We start from the raw sequence: 15,521 nt of genomic DNA, 5'->3' as shown, positions 1-15,521 counted from the left end.
ACTGTCTTGTTAATGACCCACAATGGCTCTCTTAACAAGCTTGGCTCTTCACCTGGTGCTGAAAAGAGCACAACATAGGTTCCAGGTAGCCATTCTGCAGTGGACAGACTCCCTGACGAACTTTACAGCAACTCTGTGGGGTAGACCCAACTGAGAGAAAGAAAAAGAGAGCAACTGAGAGAATTCCAAGTGCACTCAGTGAACTTCATAGAATTTGAATTCAGGTCTTTATATTTCTTACTTTCTTTCTTTATATTTCTTACTTTCTTACCACTATACTACATTGGCTATGGTAGGGATAAGGGTGAAATTCAATTCTTTTCACATTTTTGTATTAATCTCTAATATGCATTTTCTAAAACTAATAAGGGAACCAAAATGTATCTATCCTTGAAAATAGGCCCTTGTCTGAATTTTGTGGTGCATGAAAATGCTCATGCAAAAAAAAAATGTGTATGTTAGAAGAAATGCACACTTAAATGCTGCTGAATATTATTGAGGACTTAAAAAAAAAATGAAAACTGATGTAGCAAGATGAACTTAAGAATGGCTAAATGAGTGACAGAGAGAAACTGAAATGATTAGGTTCAATAATACCTGCTCTGCGGTCAATGTGGGAGTAAAATGGTAACTGAATTTGTGGCTTGTAGTGAATGAATTTAGACTGCAGATAAAACTTTCATATTGCTGCTACTGCTGCTACAGAGCTGGGCTCTAATTTCACATGCTAACTTTCTATAAGCAGGCAGTACATTTGTATGGAAGAGCCGTGTTGTTGTTGTTTAGTCGTTTAGTCGTGTCCGACTCTTCGTGACCCCATGGACCAGAGCACGCCAGGCACTTCTGTCTTCCACTGCCTCCTGCAGTTTGGTCAGACTCATGTTTGTAGCTTCTAGAACACTGTCCAACCATCTCGTCCTCTGTCGTCCCCTTCTCCTTGTGCCCTCAATCTTTCCCGACATCAGGGTCTTTTCCAGGGAGTCTTCTCTTCTCATGAGGTGGCCAAAGTATTGGAGCCTCAGCTTCAGGATCTGTCCTTCCAGTGAGCACTCAGGGCTAGTTTCCTTAAGAATGGATGCGTTTGATCTTCTTGCAGTCCATGGGACTCTCAAGAGTCTCCTCCAGCACCATAATTCAAAAGCATCAATTCTTCGGTGATCAGCCTTCTTTATGGTTCAGCTCTCACTTCCATACATCACTACTGGGAAAACCATGGCTTTAACTATATGGACCTTTGTTGGCAAGGTGATGTCTCTGCTTTTTAAGATGCTGTCTAGGTTTGCCATCGCCTTTCTCCCAAGGAACAGGTGTCTTTTAATTTCGTGACTGCTGTCACCATCTGCAGTGATCATGGAGCCCAAGAAAGCTCTCACTGCCTCCATTTCTTCCCCTTCTATTTGCCAGGAGGTGATGGGCCCAGTGGCCATGATCTTTGTTTTTTTGATGTTGAGCTTCAGACCATATTTTGCGCTCTCCTCTTTCACCCACATTAAAAGGTTCTTTAATTCCTCCTCACTTTCTGCCATCAAGGTTGTGTCATCTGCATATCTGAGGTTGTTGATATTTCTTCCCGCAATCTTAATTCCGGTTTGGGATTCATCCAGCCCAGCCTTTCGCATGATGAATTCTGCATATAAGTTAAATAAGCAGGGAGACAATATACAGCCTTGCCGTATATATGGAAGAGCCTACTATCATGAAAAACCCCAACTGCTACATTTTATTTTTTACTGTCCTTGGCAAAATATGGCATCATTTTTTCAGTACCAGCATTGAATAAGACAACTGTTAAGAACTTTCCTAAACATTTTCATTTTTTCTGTTGGAAGATCTGATATCTGGTGTCAATTCCATAAGATTTCAAATGGCTTTTCTTTCCCTTTAAACTTCTGGTGTACACACACATTTGCCCCATGATTATAGAACTGTGCCCCCCACCCCACTTTGGCTAGAAGTTCACTAAAAAAATTTAAGACCTTGGGGATCACTTAAGGGCCCCAGACCAGATGACCTATGCTCCCTTAAACCGCAGTCTGAAATCCCAGTTGGGGACTGGTGATGTTCCTTGGATTACTAACCAAGATTAATTGAGCTCATAGGGATTTTAGCAAACATTCTTTCTCTTTCTCTTTCTGTCTCCTCCTGAGAGTTGCTAGTCCTTATGAGAAATCAAAACTAGTTAACACAGTCCCAAATACCCCATTAGAAATAATGAACCAGCAGTGCCATGCTGAATTTTCCTCTACTCTCCTATAAGGAAAGGAGAAATTGAGGACCAAACTAAGCAATCATAAGCAATAAGGATTTCACTATCATTTGGACAACAATACAGAGTGGAATCACATTGGTGCTCATAAATTAGTAAAGCAATGTAACCACAGTCAAAATCATGCATCATTATTAATAGCAGAATGAATATATTCACATTGCCACCAGAGCTTCACAAGCTGGAGGGTAACAGGTCAGAGAATGCCATATAATTACAGATTAAATCCTTCAGCCTAATGCCAGAATGCAGATACCTCAGAAGGGCTAGATGTTCCTATTGACAGCCCTGATCTTCCACACCATACAAAGGACAATAGATCCCTGTATGTTTCTTTTGGTGATGGGTAGGTGCCTTTCAACTTGCAATCAGTTTGATTTAGATTTAGTATGCAGTAGTATGGTCCTTGGAAACATGCCAGTGCCCATGGGATAGGACAAGTGCCTTTTTTCTGATGGTACTAAGTGGTACACACAGAGGCGTAGGAAGGTCAGGTGGTACCCGGTGCAGAAAATTTCTTGTCACCACCCCCCACATTGTGTGGTTTGTTGTTGTTGTTGTTGTTGCCTGCAAAAATGGTTGTACGTTACAGTGGTACCTCGGATTACATACGCTTCAGGTTACAGATTCTACTAACCCATAAATAGTACCTCGGGTTAAGAACTTTGCTTCAGGATGAGAATGGAAATTGTGTTCCAGCAGCGCAGCAGCAGCAGGAGGCCCCATTAGCTAAAGTGGTGCTTCAGGTTAAGAACTGTATCAGGTTAAGAACAGACCTCTGGAACGAATTAAGTACTTAACCCGAGGTACCACTGTATTTCATATTTTCTTACAAAGGAATGTGGATTCTGAGCCTCTGATAACAAGTCGGTGACTGTGGGCAGATACTTAAATCTACAGGATGGATTGTGTTTTGGCTTGTGTTATTTTATTTATATTTATTGTTCATTTATTTAATAAGATTTATTTTAAAAAAACACCTGAAAAGTGGTTTACCAAAACAAAAAAACCACCACAGCAGTAAAATCAAGAAAAATTAACAATCCTACTTTAAAACATACAAAAGCTAAAATATTAAGATTAAAATTACTTGAACTTCCTAAGCATCTGTAGGTATGCTTGCCTAAAGAAGAATGCTTTTAGCAGGTGCCCGAAAAGAGTCTAGCAAAGGCACGTGCTTTGTTGCAATAGGCGGGGAGTTCCAAAGTGAAGGTGCTGCTCCACTGAATTGAAATTTCAGCCTTCACAACATAGGAAAACGGCTAAGTAAGCAGCTATTTTCGTGGAGGAGGGCCAAGATATTAACTGATATGCATGAAATTTCATATATAGCTATATAATCCCTAGTGTAGTAAGATAAGACATTTGGAGCAGGCTTTTAAAAAAAATAATAATAAGTTTTTTTATGAACCGCCCTATTAGGGCAGCAATTGTTCCTTGATGATTTGTCACCCCCCTCTATGATGGCACCCAGGGCGGCACCCCACTTCCTATGTCCCTGGGTACACAGTACTGGCACTCCCCCCCCCCCCAAAAAAAAATCTTGTGTGGCTTCCAGCTACAAAACCTAGTCAGCCTTATGCACTGTCTCCCCCTCCCTCTCTGAAAACCTTGCACTTTCTGCAGCTGCTGCTCTCCAGGGCGGCCCTGGAGCCCATGGAAATCCAGGGCTCCAACTCGTCCTTGCTCTCGTAGTCTGGTCAAGGGCTGCAGGCATTTCCTGGGACTTTTCACCACTGAGATGATCACAAAAGCTGCTGCTCAGGGCCAAGGCCAGTGTGAAAGGAAAGATGAGGACACCGAGCAGCCACAGAGGTTGTCACTAGTGTGGGAAGGCAAATCCGGGGAGTGGAGGAGACCCAAAGCCTGCTGGGCTAGCATGAAAGTGTGTCAAGCAGCAGTCAAAGCATTTCATTCCCTCCCATGCAGTAGCAATGACTGCCGCTGGCTAGGAGTTTACACTGTTTTGAAATGTGGTTAAAGACTATTCTCTCGCTCCATGAGTCATCCCTACCTTCTCTGTGTTGGCTCTGTCACCTCATTAAGTAACGGGAGAGAGGGCCGTTTCAGGTGTCTTAGTAATGCCGAGAGCATCGTCTCTCATCTCTTTCGCCCCAGAAGCTTACTTCATGATAAAGATCTACTGCTGATCTACTGGAGTTTTTAAATTAGTTTTTATTGAAGATTTCCTTCAATAAACAACAAAACAAACAAATAAACAAGGAAAAGTACATAGAACATCTCCACTTTTGGTAACTTCCCTCTAAATTGTCTGAAGGCATAATCTGAAACTGCAAAGCCAGAAGTGCTTCACTAAATGAACTAACTGGTAAATCATATAGGTAATTCTCAAATCCATGTGATAATTTAAGAAAACACAGCTGTGGAGAGAACAATGATTTCTGGATGGCCTGTAGATTTTGTTGAGCATAGAAAGCCCTAAGCTTATTTTTTTTATATATCTTCAAGTCAGAGCTGGGGACCAGTTCGTAACAACTTGGGAAATTATATCAAAAGCTAACATTTGCTCTTCACAGTTTACTACCCAAGCATTTTCCCTATGTGATTGTAGCTGATCCATAAAACATTTTTAGGGATTCTAAAATCTTCCATATTAAGAAGTTTAATATAATACATAAACAAAACCATTAAAATATAAGACTACTGGCATAATTCCAGGCTCTGCTCTAATACTAACTGCTGGATAAGGTGGGTAGACCTTTTTGTTTTGAATAGTTTTCAATTGACTTATCCTAGCCGAACCCAAAATTTCTCCTCCATAAGTAGATTATGGGAGCACTTTAGCAATATATATTTTCGGGGCAGGAGCTATCGTATCTCCACTTTTAGTTCTAGTAAACCTGAAACCTACTTGTGAGGAACTTGACATCTTCAAAGCAAAGGCAGTCATAAGATGGGACCAAGTACCAGTGTCAGAAAACCAAAACCCCTAGGTAATTAAAGTTATTCAATTATTTGCCAATCCAGGAACCATTTATATTTAGAAGACTGTGCCCCAAACACTACAACTTTTGCCTTAGTATTATTTACACTCAAATATTCATTATGGCAAATTATCCCCATTTTTTTTTTTAATCACATCATATCTACTTGTGTTTGTGAAAACAGAACCCTTTCATCATATAGCGAAATTGGTATTTTAAGGGATAAAACTGAAACAGAAAGGTATTCTGATTATTTGAGTTCCATTATCACAATGTTTACATATATATTGTTACAAAAGTCAGGTGCCTGCCCCTCTCTCTGCCAAGAGCCCATGGGATTCCAGGCACTCTTACAGGGTCTGTAGTCCATTGGAGAATTGAGACATGGAGGAGACTGTCCTTGGCTTTAAGAAATATGGTTTATTCACATATTTACACCTTCAATCTGCATGGAGGGAGTCCAGATCTTGCAGCACGGTCATTTCAAGAGGGGTTTGTTCCCCACAGCAATGCAGCACTCAGGTCCACATCCTCCTGTTCCTAAGAACTAAGCCTCCTCTATTCAGTTGCATTTTAATGATCAGTTCTTCTGATGCCTTGAAGTACAGTGGTGCCCCGCAAGACGAATGCCTCGCAAGACGGAAAACTCGCTAGACGAAAGAGTTTTCCGTTTTGGAGGTGCTTCACAAAACGAATTTCCTATGGGCTTGCTTCGCAAGACGAAAATGTCTTGCGAGTTCCTGCGGGTTTTCTTCCCTCCCCCCCCCTTTTTCTAAGCCGCTAAGCCATTTATCCGCTTATCCGCTAAGCTGATAAGCCGCTAAAAGCTGCTAAACCGCTAATAGTGCTAATCCGCTAAGCCATCAATGGGCTTGCTTCGCAAGACGAAAAAACCGCTAGACGAAGAGAATCGTGGAACGGATTCTTTTCGTCTTGCGAGGCACCACTGTACTAATGATTAATCCCCCCAGGAGTTCCCCTGTTCATCAACACTTGTTGATGGACTAGAATTTAAGACTGGTACACACTTAGGACATTTACATAAGTTAATTCAGTGCTTTTTTCTGGGGGTACACAGGGGTATGCATACCCCTAAACATTTTGTGAATCTTTGTACTTTTGTCCATTTACTATATTTATTTTTCCCAATTTGAACTATAAAATGGTGTTTTTCTTTAGAAAAAACAACCACCACTGGGCTAATTAACTCTTCACATGCTAATTGCTGATTCTCAGAAGTAGGTACTCACTTTCCAGTACACATGGATCTTGATTACATTCTCGAAGTCTGACACATAATCTAGGGTTGCCATATTTCAAAAACTGAAAGAGTCATGACACAAAAGTTGTTAAGTTTTTTGTTTCGTTTTTAGTTTTGCCCAAAGTTTTTTGAGTAGTGTTGGAGCTGTTTTTAAGGAAATTCGCCAAAATATACACTTCCAATGTGGGTTGCCATATGATTTCCCCGGACATTTAAGCAATTTTCTACCGGGCGCTGTTTCAGATGGCCGAATTCCAGACGTATGGCAACCCTAACACAATATTTACTCATAAACACTAATTTAACACCCAAACCCCTTGTATAGCTCCATTTCTAATACACATTGAGACTTATAACATAGTCCACGAATAGCATACAAGTTCTAATTAAATCCTAAAATTCACTAAACCTAAATATTTAGTACCACAGATCTATTGCATCATTAATCAAAAGGGTAGCTATTAAGCAACCTTATCATACCCCCTTTGATGTTGGAATTGGGGCTGATAGCTGGCCATTCAGTCCTACTCTTACTCCCATATATGTTTCAGAGCATAGTATTCTGATAAGTGTAAATCAACATCAGTCCTTGTTTGAATTCCAAAGTTTTATCCACAGCCTTTCACAGTTCATCCTATCAAATGCTGCTGTAAGATCTACAAAAGATATATATATATGTGTATGTATCAATGACCAAGCTGAATATAGACATTTCCTAGGCCTATTGCCAAACTTATTAATATGACAGTTTAAAACATAACATTGATTGATACTGCTTCTTTCCTGCCTAAAACCTGCCTGATCTTCTGCAATGGTATTATTGGATTCAATCCAATATTCCAGTTTTATCAGTGGATACCACACATACAATTTAGATGCCAGATCCAGCAGGCTTAGAGGCCTGTAATAACTGGAATGGTTTATTGAGTTTATATTTACATCTAGTACTGCTAGATTTGCTCAGCTACTACTTCAATTTCTGAATGAGCTCATCTTATTTATCCAATACCTTGGACTTCTCCCTCAACAATTCATTCTCCATTTGATCACATAATGACCGAGGAGGATATTTTCTATTCTGCATTGTGTATTGAATTCTCATATGAGCCGATGCTGGCCACTTTGGATGTATGTCAAGGTTTGTTTAGCTTCTAAGGCAATTAATGTACTAATATGATGCTGCTCTAACAATAATGGTTGGTTACCACTTTCTCCCCCCCCCCAAAAAAAAGTTCTTAAAATAAGGGACGGGTGCGGGTGGCGCTGTGGGTTAAACCACAGAGCCTAGGACTTGCCGATAAGAAGGTCGGCGGTTCGAATCCCCGTGACGGGGTGAGCTCCCATTGCTTGGTCCCTGCTCCTGCCAACCTAGCAGTTCGAAAGCACGTCAAAGTGCAAGTAGATAAATAGGTATCGCTCTGGTGGGAAGGTAAATGGCCTTTCCGTGTGCTGCTCTGGTTCACCAGAAGAAGCTTAGTCATGCTGGCCACATGACCTGGAAGCTGTACGCTGGCTCCCTCGGCCAATAAAGCGAGATGAGCGCTGCAACCCCAGAGTCGGCCCTCCAGTGAAGGACAGTCTGCTTTATTGCTATTAAATATAATCAAGTATATTTTTTCAACCACTGCAGAGGCAGAATGCTCTTCTCCAGTAGTGCATGGAATAAGGAAGGTATTTTCTTCCAGGCAATTCCTTCTGAACTTTCACGTTTCAACTAAATAATTTCAGCTGCCATTTCCAACTTTGTTCAAAGCTGTTTCCTTCCCTGGAAATCACCAATATCCACAAAACCAAGCCGAGAGATATTGAGTGAAATGGCTAAACTAAAATTGTCCTTGCATGTGTACAAATACAAACACAATACTTTAACAGCAGCAACAAGTTGTGACTTTGGGAATTTGGATCAAATTTATGTCCTTTTAAACAGAGTGCTGTATTCTTGTGCTATATCCTTATCTTTGTCCATATGTTTCTGGGTACTTCACCCCTTCAAATCTGTCCATTCCAAGGCCTCAATCAATCTTAATCTAGCCTTATGAGTACACATAGGAGCCAACTCCTAGGGCTGAGGTCCCTCATTTTGTGATCAATTATGTGGTACGGAGCTTACCTGGACCCTGCCCCCCCCCATTTTATTCAAGTTGACACCCTTGTTACTACATGTTGTCCTAATCCATAATTCCTACTTGTGTTCAATTGCACAGGGAGTTTATTCCTAAGAGGAGTTACCTTTGATCTCTAGCCAGAGGGGGCATGGGATTGTAGAAAGCAGAGAAATGTAAATTAATTTTAATTTTTGTACTATTTTAATTTCATAGGTAAAACAGTAAGGAGGCAGTATTTTCCCCAGTTGCTCAGTAAAACAACAGCCTTGCTTCTGCTTTCCAGTGCTGTTCTTCAGCAGCGAAACCACTGGGATAACTAACAAGATTTTAAAATGGTATGGAGTAAGTTTTATTTTTATTAATAATTTGTATTAAAATTATTAATTTAACACTACACTTTTATTTAACCTCCCTCCCCAGTGAAAAACATATTAGTCTGTCTGCATATAGGATCTGTGCCTGTTGACCATCACCATCACCACAATCCTTCTACTCCTTCCTTACAAGAAACTCAAAGCTACAGTCCTGGACCCACTTACGTGGGAGTAATCCCAATTAAACACAAAAATGACTTACTTCAGATTCTGTTGTATTGTAAATTATCTATACATTGTACTCTTGCTGGGCTTCAGTTACGTATTGTGCAGTAAGAATTCAGGTGGAAAAAATCACATGATTAAGTGCTCCCCTGTGGCAAAACTCCCAGCACATAGAAAACTAGCTTATAAGGGAGATGGTCAAGAGATCACCAGAGGCGTTTCCTATGGGTACTCTGGTCTCAACTAGCAGGGTTGACCCAATACATTTTGGCACTTGAGGCTTACCACAAAATTGTGCCCCACTTGCTGCCAGGGAAGAAGGGTTGAGTGAAAATCTACATCAGGAACAAGGAGGGAAATAAAAATCTACATTAGGATTTGCTGTCTCTGTGGTTCCTGCCACCTGAGGCAGTTACGTCACCTTGTGTCATGTGTGGGCATGCCCTGCCAATTAGCAGTAGGGAAAATTTGTCAGTTCTGGTGGGCCTCAGTTTCTGACTTCGCCAGTCTTAAGTTTAGTTTTCCACATTTCCATTTCTGTTTGCATTTTATAAAAAGCTCTTATGTAAATTTACCAGCGACTGTTTCTTAGTGTACATATTTTTGCATTTTTGTCAGCACCTTTTCCCTGATGTATTTTTGTACATTCTTTTCATGAATATATGCATTTTTGTAGACATTGTTTGCCTGGAGTACCGCACTGCAAAATTTGGAGTAGTGTGAATTTCAAAAGATAGCTTGCTTTGGTTAATGTAATGTTTCACAAAGTGCAAGATGGATAGGGTCACCTGAACTGATTTCCTCCCTCGTGGTCAAGTCTGCTATAATACATCGGGCAACAGAAATAGAACATAACATAGAGCTGAGTGTTTGAGAAAAATTGTGGAAAAGAGATTTAAAATTTACAGCTTGTTATATTGAAAGAAAATGTTATGAAGATGATATATAGGTGGTACCTAACACCAAATAAATTAGCAAAAATGTATAAATCACCTGCTGGAAGTGTCAAGAAGCAGAGGGTACTTTTTATCATATGTGATGGACATGTAAATTTGCGAAGAATTTCTGGGAGATGATATATAATGAAATGAAAAAAAATGTTTGAGAAAACTTTTAGAAAAAGACCAGAAACCTTCTTATTAGGAATATTAGGAATACAGGTTTCTACAAATCAAAATAATTTATTTCTCTATGCAATTACAGCAGCCCAAATGGTATATACTCAGAAATGGAAGCAGCAGATGAAATTGATGAAACATGTAGAATTAGCAAATTTAATATAATAAGACATCAGGAAAACAGAGTATTTAAGGAAGAGTGGGAAAAGTGTGCAGAATATCTGAAGAATTATGTCAAACAGGTTAAAACATTAGCAGGATTAATATAAATTCAGCAGTTTAAAATATTGGATACAGGGGAAAGGGAGAAATATGAATATATTGATAAATTACAGTCAGCTTAATAGATGAATAAATGGAACCATGGAAGGGGGAAAGGGAAGTCAAAATTGAATGTATGGATATATGCAATGAAATGTGAATTATGCTAATGGAAAATTTGTAAATCAAAGAAAAAAGGGGGGAGAATTTCTCCCTCATTCCTGTTCCCAAGTCTGAAAGGGGTTTCAGTGTTGAAACTATCACTTTGAATTGAGCCTGGAAATTGACCAGCAGCCAGTGCAATAAAGACATCATATGTTTATTATCAGCATAATTATTCCCAGCAGGGATTCAACTTGGTTGTAACAGCTTTATGCACAGTTTGGGTGACCAAGAATGAAAAGAACACATGAAAGAATGGCAGACATTTGCTGCTGAGGGATGAGAAATCAGCAGTTTGCAAATGGGATGCCTCCTGAAAAGATAATCACCCTGGAGTTATTTTTATTTGACTGCTACCAGAAACTGCCTGGCTTTGCTCATGAACTGTAAGAAACCAAAACAATCAGAGCAGTTTTGAAAGATTCAGTGCACCATCTTGATTCAAATTGGTGTTCAGTGGTGTCCAAACACAAACAAGATTGGCCCAAGTCATCACTTTCCAAAGGCTGCTCCTCTGTCAGGTTTGGTTTTGGAAGCACCAGGTTCTCTTCTGAAGAGAAATCCTCCAGGGAGGGCATGACTGTTATAATGATATCTTAAGAGGTCTCTAAATTAGTACAATTTGGAAAGATTCAGTTTTAAATCTTTGATTGAAAATGGTGCCCCAAAGTATTCAAACATAAGCCAAAACCTGTTCCACAGTCTTAGGAACTTTCAAAACAAATTTTGTGTCAATATTCTAAGAGATACCCAAATCAGGATAGTTTGGAGATATTTGGTCTGCCATATTGACTCAGAATAGTATCTCCAATGGTATCTAAACATCAACCAAAATGTTCCTTGAGCCCAGAACACACCATGCGAAATTTAGTTGAAATCAAAGTCGTTTTTAATGGTACAGTCTATTGTCATGATTCAAAATGGTGTTTCGTGGTATCCAAACATAGATGAGAACATGCTCTTAGAGCTTTGGAACCATTGTGCCAAATTAGGTGAGAATATCTTAAGAGGTGTCTGAATGAATAGAGATCAGACAGACAGACAAGCTACTTTCCAATTTGGTGCATAATTCTCAAACTGCATTGCAGAAAGTCATGCAAAGAGATGAGAGAGGACAGGCAGTGGAACTTGGAGCTCCTCTGATGTCAGATAACCATTCTCATAATGTGTGTAAGATGGCTTTCAACTCCAGCTGACTCAGCTGTCACCCAAACAATGCTCTGGAGGAAGATAAAACTTCTGAGTCTCCATGGACTTCCTTCCTTCCCTTCGTCTTTTCCAAGACACACTTAATGCTCACATTGATTCTGTTACATCTTTTGGAGACTAGGGGCACACCAATACATCACAGCAAGGGCTATTCAGTTACATGGTGCTGGAACAGGCACCTGCCAAATGGGAATATCTTTTTGGACTTGTACAGGTGCTTGATCACCAATTACAGGAACGATTTATGACCTAAGAGGGACACACTCCTTTCAAGGGATGGGATTTTTTTTAGAGTGACTCCTTGTAAAAGAGTGTCGGAGCACCAACCCAAATTGGGGGGGGGGGATTACACTTGCAGTCAAACAATTTGATACATTTTGTTTGTTACAGGGTGCCTAGATGAGCACCACTTTGAAATGCAGGTGAGAAAATCACATGAACAAATGCCCCCCTATGGCAAAACTTAATGTATGCAGAAAACAAGAGTATAAGGTAGGGGTAGTGAAAATGGGAGCCAAATGCCTCCCAGTCCTTTCTGTCTGACCCTTGTAACTGTCACCAGGCTATATACCCCTATCCCTGAGCCATACACTTCACTAGCCCTGCTTTGCACTCTGAGTATTTATGCATGGCTAGAATGTGTGAGGGGACGCAGGTGGCGCTGTGGGTTAAAGCCTCAGCGCCTAGGGCTTGCCGATCGAAAGGTCGGCGGTTCGAATCCCTGCGGCGGGGTGCGCTCCCGCTGCTCGGTCCCAGCGCCTGCCAACCTAGCAGTTCCAAAGCACCTCCGGGTGCAAGTAGATAAATAGGGACCGCTTACCAGCGGGAAGGTAAACGGCGTTTCCGTGTGCGGCTCTGGCTCTGGCTCTGGCTCTGGCTCTGGCCAGAGCAGCGATGTCACGCTGGCCACGTGACCCGGAAGTGTCTCCGGACAGCGCTGGCCCCTGGCCTCTTAAGTGAGATGGGCGCACAACCCCAGAGTCTGTCAAGACTGGCCCGTACGGGCAGGGGTACCTTTACCTTTACTAGAATGTGTGAATTCTGGTTATGCCTTTCACTTGCCTGGACGGAGACTGCGAAAGGGCAGGTGTAGAAACTAACCTGCTGTACAACGGAGAAATTTGCATTTGTTTCTCCACACAGTTTTGCCTCTGGCCCTGCCCACCATTGGCATGTGGCCCCAGAAGGTTGCCTAACAGGGAAATCTGTCCCTGGGGTGAAAAGCCTACCTACCTACCAAGTGAAAAGTCACCTTGATATTAAGAGTAAGCTGGCAGTAAATCACACAGTGCAAGCTGGAGTTAACTCTTTTTTAAGCAAGAACATGATCTCCCCAGACTGGGTGAGTATCAAGCCTAATAAGCACAGCAGCTCATCACCAGTACATCTAGCTCAGTGGCTGAGACTGAAAGTCCCCACCTCCCAACAGCCTTTTAAGTCCCCTCCTCTCCAGGATTTTTGCCAAGCATTCAGAAACTGCACCTGTGTGAAGCCAACCTATCCTCCACCATCCTCCTGCCTCTGCTGGTTCTGGGAGACTAGCAGGGAGGGGGACCTTCTCACAGCAGGAGGGGGAGACACCCATGACTCTTCATCAGCCTGACTCATCTCTGCCTCTTAGCCTCCCTCCCTCCCTCCCTCCCTCCCCTCTCCTGCTTCAGTTTCTGCCTCTGATTCTGGACCTCTGTCACAGACTCCCTAGCTCATTAAGCCCTGTTACCTGTTCAGCTTCCAATGTTTTCTCCACCCAGTCTTCTTCCTTTGATCACTCATTGTCTCACCACCACTCCCCGGGCTCTTAGCTTTCTTCTCTTGGGTATTCTATAATTGGTTCCTCCCAACATTCCTCTGCATTCCACAACTCCATGCTCCCCACCTGCCAGTCCCAAGAACAGTTTATACCAAGGGTACCAAACATGGACTCCACACTCCATATGTTGTTGGTTGCAACTCCAGGGATTGTTGCCATGGATAAAGGGAGTCCACAACATCTGGAAGGTACCATGTTGTCAATCCCTGAATTATGGAGTTAACCACATCTTTTGGATTGTTCCCAGACCAGGGGTCTACCTTTTGGTCTTCCATATGTTTTAGATTACAATCCCCATCTGCCCTAGGTAGCTTGAGAGTTTGACCTGGGAGGAGGGCAGTTGAAGCCCAGCAACATCTGGAGAACAACAAGACCTCATCCATCAGCCAAATTGTCATGGTCCAGTTTACGGGCAGTCAAAGTCCCGGCTGAGGATGTCAGGACCAGGGGCAAGACAGCGGGGTGGGAGCAGGAACGGGAGTCTGGAAGCCAGGAGTCCGGAAGCTAAGGGTCAGGAAACCAGGAGTCAAGAAGCCTAGGGTCCGAGGATCAGGAAGCAGGGAGTCAAGAAGCCAAGAGCAGCAAGGCAGGAAGCGTGTTGCTGTGGCAAAAAGCCAAAGGGAAATGCTCACCTTATATCCCTTCCCGGCTCTGGCCACTAGGTGCTGTGCGTTACCAATCGGCCTTGCCTCTTCAGAACAAACTTAGGAAAGCCCCAGTCCTGCGAAGCCCTACTGGTCACAGGGCCTGACTCTTGCATGCACTCCTGACACAAATAAAGACAAGCCACCAGCCATTATTTAAGCAAAAACACCAGCAACAGAAGAGCAGCTTGGCTCCAATTGGACATAAGTGCCTCCATAGAGCTAATAAGGTGCTCACCAGATCAGAATGGACTAAATCTCCTAAGAGGCCCTGCCAACATAGTCAGGGATGATGGGAGCCCAGCAATATCCATAGGGTGCAGCTTCATTCTGATCATAGCTGTTAACTTACAGATTTGAAAATAAGGGACCAGCAGCCAAAATGAGGGACCTGCAGCCTCACCTGTTCCAGGCACTCCAGTCTTCCTGTCCTCCTGCAGTCTGGTCAAACTCATGCTGGGTAGCTTCGAGAACACTGTCCAACCAACTTTGTAACCAGAGGTTCAACTGAATAGAATCTGAATCACATGCACCACAAGGCCTATGCAGCCTCAACTTAAGATGGCTCCCCGGCCTGGCTTTGCACTGCAAAGTTTGCAGCAGCACGTGCAACAAAATGGCGTCCAACATTCAAAAAACCTCTCAGCTTGCATTAACTAGCCACACACAAGGCATGCAAGCTCCACTCCCCAGTCGTTCTTAGACTTCTTATTGGGTGAGCAACACAGCCAAGCAACACAGTTGGAGTCTCCCTCCTCCCTGGCCGGCAGGAAGGGAAGGAGAGGAGCTGCTTCCTTTGAAATTTAAGGTACATAATTTAAGAGACATTTAAGGGACATCCATCAATAAGGGACAGCAGCGGGACATGGTGCTGGAATAAGGGACTGTCCCTTCAAATAAGGGACACTTGACAGCTATAATTCTGATCTGGAAGAAGTGGTCTTCCTTGACCTTTTCCTTCCCTTCTAACTTTGCCAACACACCAAAGAAGAGTCAAGACAAATAAATACTTGGGAAACAGATTGTATTTATCTAACACACAAAATTAACCAAATTAAATTTGTCTGGGCAGGTGATTTGTAATTCCATCCACCCCCACCCCCAAATCTCTAGAGCCCGTTTACAGCCAAACACTGTGATCACACAACCCTCCCTGCAGTGTGTGCCTTGGGTGTGAACCTGACAGGCACCACATTCACCC

Source organism: Podarcis cretensis (assembly GCF_951804945.1).
Source record: "Podarcis cretensis genome assembly, chromosome: Z".
Lineage (NCBI taxonomy): Eukaryota > Metazoa > Chordata > Lepidosauria > Squamata > Lacertidae > Podarcis > Podarcis cretensis.
This window is presented reverse-complemented; position numbering follows the sequence as displayed.